Source organism: Trachymyrmex cornetzi, unplaced genomic scaffold (assembly GCF_001594075.2).
Source record: "Trachymyrmex cornetzi isolate Tcor2-1 unplaced genomic scaffold, Tcor1.1 scaffold39, whole genome shotgun sequence".
Classification (NCBI taxonomy): domain Eukaryota; kingdom Metazoa; phylum Arthropoda; class Insecta; order Hymenoptera; family Formicidae; genus Trachymyrmex; species Trachymyrmex cornetzi.
The window spans coordinates 89,570-96,401 of NW_017298640.1; the positions used below are offsets into that span (position 1 = coordinate 89,570).

A 6,832-nucleotide genomic window follows, 5' to 3' on the forward strand; every position below is an offset into this window, starting at 1 on the left:
TCCACCCTGTATATATACATATGTTTTCTAATAAATCATAAAATTAGTACTATATTAATTTTTTACTTTTAATCACTTATTAAAAAATAGGAGTAATGGTCGTAACGGTTAGAGCTAGATCTTTAACGCTTAAATAATTCAATCTGAATTATTTAAGCATTTTACGTAAGCAGTTTACGTCTTACGCCTGAATAATGCCGCCTTGACATGCTTTTGGAAGAAAAGGGACTGTTCTTTAAAATAAGATATTTATAAAGCAATAATGTGTTAAAGAGTTATGCCTACCTGTAAACTTAAAAAAAAATCGAATTTTGGATTTTGATATTTTCTTAAAGTACATACTTTCAAAAATATTCCCTGAAAATTTCAAATCGATTCGAAAAAAATTGACGAAGTTATGTGAATTTAAAGATATACTGGTTTGAACGTTTGAAGCAGGTATTTTACGTAAAATTGCTTTTTTTTTTAATTTTGTACAGTCCGAACTATTGGGGGAAAATTTAAGGGATTTGATTCTAGCTGGAATAGACGACTCCGTGTGAGTTGAAAAATTTGCATCTTATTTGGTTGTAAACTTAATTTAAAACTTCAAACGCATTTTTCTCAAAACCGCATTTTTAAAATCGGTGACCAAAATATTTCGAAAACCGCTGCATCGATCAAAATGAAATTTGGTAGACTTCTTTAATACTAAAAAATCTAGTGCCCGATCGTGGCTTTTTTTTCATTGCGTATTTTTTTTTATTGATAAAAAACCGAGCGAACTTTAATAGAAGAATCGTACCTTCGAACTTGAACAGCCGCCATTTTGTCGCAAATTAATTTTTCAAAAAAATGAACGATCGGGCACTAGATAATCTTATATATTAACTAAATTTGTCAGGCTTTTTGATTTCAGATAAACCAGCTCAAAGCTAGAGTGGTCACCGCAAAATGCTTCTAGAAAAACTGCTTCTGGGAGATTACTCACATCTTCCTTATTTATCGATATTTTGCAATAAAAAAAATACTGAATTAACCTCGAAATACATATATTTGAAAACATAAACGTTCATTTCAAAAGCACTTCAAGTTTTTTTTTTAAATTCCCAAGAATACGTGTTTTTCCGACCATGCAGGTAGGCATAACCCCTTAAATCGAATAACGATCAGTAATTGAACAATGAAGTTTTTGGTCGACAACTAAATTATTTATTAAAGGTAATTAATACTAACTATACACTAATTTGAAATCGTTAAAAGTTTTTGACCTATGTCTTGCATTATGTTTAAAAGTATTGTTTTTTTATATTTTTATGGTTAAATACATATATTATGAATAATAGTATTTTATAATATTAGTAACAGAATACTTGTAAATATAGTAAAAGACACAGGTCAAAAACTTTTAACGATTTCGGATTAGTGTCATCCATGAAACCGAACATCGCGCATTACGACAAAACAGCAATGAATAGGAACGGTGATGGGCGTGAATACCAACATATTTCAATTTCAAACCAAAAAACACTGACCTTGGGCAGCTCTGCTCTATGATACGCAAAACTGATTACCAAAAATAAAAGACCGACAAATATGATTCAAATCATGTGGTTTATTCCTGTCAAATAATTTGCGCAACGGTCACAGGGGCGCTACTATTCACAAATAAGTTCGCGAACTTATATGTTCTATAACCGGCTATAGCCGGCGTTCATCACCGCGGAAATTGCTTCGTGGATGCCGGCTATAACCGGCGTTAGTGGCGAAAGAGTTAAAAACAACGGAGATATTTTAGATGGTCAAGTTAGAGGAAACACTCTGTGTATAGTAATTCAGATTATTTAAAGATCTAGCTTTGACCGTTACTTCTATTTTTTATTGTTAAATTTTTTAATGTACGGTCCAGTAAAATTCTTATTAATCACTTAAATTTTAACAGTTCACACGAACTTCCATAAGACTGGCCGTCTTTAGTAGCATCTCGTCGGTGCTCTAGTATAACAAAACAGAAAAAGTTTCAAAAATTTACACCGGATTAAGCGTTTCTAGTAATACTTCATCGATGATAATAATCAAGGCCAATTTAAGCAATAGATATATTTGGCCTTAAATGTGACCGTTCCTATTGCTAACATTTAATATCAATTTTAATATCAATTTTAACCTAACCAAATTTTAATTAATAATCGAAGGAATCTATATAAAAGACTGTGTTTCAAGAAAATATATACAAGGGAATATTAAAAAGAAAATAATAGAATAGAGAGATTCTACCATATAAATAAATAGCCAAAATAAAAAGCATTGCACTATATTGAGCATACTTAACAAAAATATGTGTTAAACGTTTCTTTCATTGGCTGACGCGTCAACATATTATACGGATCAATTTGGCCAAGTTTATTTTCTCCCGAATAATATTTGAAATTTTCTATTTTTTATGTATATGGATCATTCTACGTTAAATGGGCTATCCTCCCGACTAATATCAAAATAAATATAATTTATAGATACCCTATACTTTCACGTCATAGGATGCGTCAACGCGTGGCAAGAGATAACTGAAGAGTTTAATTGGGAACGTCTATAGTTGATTATCGTCTTTTACCACGCGTAATGTTTACTGCACACTCGACGCAATAAATGATGAGCAACGGGCGATATCCAATGAAAGCTCTGCTTTTTCTCACATGACGATACAAAGCAGAGCTCTCATTGGATATCACTCATTGTTCATCGCTCATCGCGTCCAGTATACAGTAGGCATAACGCGTTGACGCGTCCTACGTGCAATAAGTATCAAAATTTAGGTTGAAGCTTCTAGTTTTTGATGTTATGTAGCAATTTTAAAAAATATCAATAATTATAGTTGCAATACAAGGGAGCCAGCCCTGATAACTTTGACCTTGACATATGTTATCAAATTCATGACCCTGAGTGACTTCCAATAGGTTTTAGCCGTCGCTCGTTATTCGTTAAAAGTTATTAATAAAAGAAGTTTAAGAAATATTGTCTTATTTCTAGTACAATATATATAATATTAAATACTATTATACCTTACACCCCTTACTTGTGGGGCATAATGATTTTCTATTCTTTCAACGTCCGTATCAGCACATAATTATAATTTCTGAAATTAATTCATTTAAATGAATATATATAATAGTTCAACATTTTAACATTCAGACCGTAGTGACGCTTCGTTAAAGTAATGTTTAAAGTAATAATGTTTCTAACATAAACGTTTTTATTTCCAATCTTATTAAAATTTTTTAATCTTTTCCGTAATTTAATTTTAATTTTTTAATATAATATGAATGCTTGGGTGCACTTCCGAAAATCGAATCCCTCCGATTTCGATAAAACTTTACAAAAAGCTTCACTTTAGATTAAAATCGAAGTTCTTAAAGGGGTTTTTGACGACTAAGCTATTTTTTTTTAATAAAATGCATGTTGTGTTTATATTAATGAAGAAATTATCAATTTTATTGTATGAACTAAAAGGAATACGATTTTCCACACAAAGGCAGGTTTACCCCACTTCCCTCCTGCCAAAGGACATAGGATTTTTCACGCGAAGCGACTCCCACCCCACCTCCCCCTACTTAGAGACATACGATTTCCACGCGAGACAACTCCCACCCCACCTCCCTTCCTGATTAGAGGCGCACGATTTCCACGCGAAGCGACTCCCACCTCACCTCCCCCGCTGCTTAGGGGCGCACAATCTCTACGTAAAACGACTCTCACTCCACTTCCCTCCCTGCTTAGAAGCGCACGATTTCCACGCGAAGCGACTCCCACCTCACCTCCCCCTGCTTAGGGGCGCACGACTTCCACGCGAATTGATTCCCACCCCATCTCCCCCTTGCTTAGGGGCGCACGACTTCCACGCGAATATTGATTTTATTATTTTATTTTTAAAAGTAGCTTTTTTTGGGGAGTCATCAAAAATCCCTTTAAGGACTTTCATTTTGATCTAAAATGAAGCTTTTTGCAAAGTTTTATCGAAATCGGAGGGATTTGGTTTTCGGAAGTTTATCCAAAATTCTATTTTTCAGTAACAAAGAACATAAAAAATATAGCAAGGTCTCTTTGAAGTCGATTTGAAAACGCAAAAGCTATCCCTAACATATAAAAACAACATGCATTTATACCAGTAGAACACAAAGACTTAATTATTAAGAGATCTTTTTCAAGTCTAAATGGTACAACTTTTCAATATTAAAATTCGCGCATTATAAAAGCATTTGTATTATAATAAAAAATTAAAATTGGATTGGACAAAAAAATGGAAAAAGATTTTAATTAAAAGAATAAAAATTACAAAAAATTGAAACATAAATCACTTTCAATAAAACATGAAAAGATATAAAGAAGAAAAAATAATACTGGCTTTGAGAAGTAATCCAAAGATAGACTTAACCTTATATAAACGCAGAAAGCTAGGTTTTTGTCTTTATTATAACAAACTATTAAAAATCAGTGTTAACAAATGATATTTAGTCAGTGTTGGAACGTATCTAGATACTTTAATTGTATCTAAGTATATTACCTAGATCCTTATGGGCGGAGATATCTGTATCCGTATCTAGTTACTTTTTGGTATAGTATCTTTTAGGTTTTTACATAAATAAAAGGTACTTATACATTTTATTTTGTCATTTTGGAAACTTAATTTTTTATTATTGTAATCATCTTTCTTCTCTAATTCTTAACTTTATGCAAGTGCTTTCATTTAAATGAAAGCAATTGTTTCACCGCCTGAGAGAAAAAGTTTTACAAAATTGTGTAATTTCATATTAGTTATATAAAATTATATAAAATTATATATAGGATATCTCCGACCTACGGGATCGCCTCTCACGAGCTGGTACAGCGAACTGAACTGAATCGAAAAATCCTTTACCATTTACAAACGACTGCGACCGATGGGCGTATACATGGTGGTAGTCCGTGCCGATACGTGCTTATTTAATGATATTTAGAAATTAATATCTCCCCCCTAAAGTATTAGTAAAAATTGTAAAATGGTAAAAGACTTTCCAATTCAGTTTAGTTCGCTCTACCTACTCATGAGAAGTGATCTCATAGGTCAGGGACATCCTATACGAGTATATGAAATATGCCCATATTTGAACGTATTCTATATGTAATTATATTTAATTTTACATAATTTTACACAATATATATAACTAATATGAAATTATATAATTATATAAAACTTTTTTCCGAGCGCCTATATAATTTTAGTTCCTAGTATTTAGTGATTGGCGACTAAGGAACTTCATAGAAAAAGAATGGCAAACTGATGACGCGACGCCAGTCTTTTTTGGTTCTGAGCACTAAAGCTCTATAGAGTCTATTATGAATGTAGGGATACACAGATTAGAGAAGAACAATTTGTAACATGACAAATTGCGATTTTTCCTGCATCCATAATAAACTCTACAAAGCTTTGGTACTTGGGACCAATCGGAGTAATTTTTTTTAGAGCGGAATCGAGAAAAGTGAAAAATTTTATGTACATATGTATACGGATAAAAAATTTTCATCTTTTATGTTTCCATCATAGGGTGCGTTCGAAAATCTACTCGTCGGGTAGAGTAAGGTAGGCATGGGTAAACGTAAAACTCGATCAGAATAGCACGACTTTCCAAACGCACAGGATATAAGACCGAGGTAACAACAATGTTTGAATCAGTCCGCCAAAATAAAATACTATTTTCTGCGGTAATAGCTGGCCGCGGATATAATAAAATAATAAAATAAAATAATTCAATAATTAAATAATAATTAAAAATAATAAGAGAATTGAAAAAAATAAGGACATTAGGAGTCAGGCGCAAAAGACGTCACGCAAATAATATACTAATAAAGAGTGAAACTTCTTTATTCACTAAACGCGCTTACATGTTTCGGCTCACTTTTTGAGCCTTCCTCAGAGCAAACACAAAAAGAACGTGAAGTCAAGAATCACGGAACATAAGAACCACATCCGATGGAACACGTCTGGTCGCAATGTTATAACGGAACATCGGTTGCAAGAGGGACATAATTTTGACTGGGACAGCGTTGCAATATTGGACAAGGAACCTCATTACAGGAAGAGATTGATTTCGGAGATGACATTCATCAGAAGACAAACGCATGGACTCAACCTGCAGACGGATATGGAGGGGCTTCCGAAGGCCTACCTTCAGATTATAGATAAACTATAAAAGCTCGAGTTGTCACGTCTTGTCAGTCAGTGTCATTTGTGCACAGTAACGAGTCCTTCTGACGAAATTTCTGATCACTTTACAACTTTCATTTTTTTTTTTTTTGGAATTGACTAACGTTTTAATGTTGTTTCATTTGTTATCTCGAAAAAATACTAGCTAATAAAAAATACTAGCTAATAAAAAAAAAGTGATTCACTGTGTCTGATACCGATTGGCCAACATATCAGGAACCTGGTCTTGAATTATTCATGGTAATGTTTGCGATATGGTGCTTTATAATCGTGGTGAGCGTCCTTATTTGCGGGATAATTAATTATATTCTTAAAGTTTTTTGATAAATTAGTTTCCATATTTTCTAATTCGACATTTTCCCTTTTTCACTTTTCCTTTCTTTTTCTTTTTTGGTTCATCCCAGCATTTAAATTCTCGATGTAGGGGAGCTCACCATGACAGGATAACTTTTAGTTTATATATGTTAGTTTGTGTTTGCTCTGAGGAAGGCTCAAAAAGTGAGCCGAAACATGTAAGCACGTTTAGTGAATAAAGAAGTTTCACTCTTTATAAGTGTATTATTTGCGCGACGTCTTCTGTGCCTGACTCCTAGTGCCCTTACTCTTTCCAATTCT

General features: G+C 33.0%; 1 long non-coding RNA gene across 1 annotated transcript in view; it reads right to left on the reverse strand.

Annotated features, from left to right (window-relative positions):
* Positions 1–4,396: 4,396 nt before the first annotated feature.
* Positions 4,397–6,832, reverse strand: part of LOC108763962 (uncharacterized) — a 12,192-nt gene continuing 9,756 nt past the window's right edge. The window contains exon 3 of the long non-coding RNA XR_001940248.1: positions 4,397–4,408. This is a non-coding gene — a long non-coding RNA (uncharacterized LOC108763962). The remainder of the gene's footprint in view (positions 4,409–6,832) is intronic.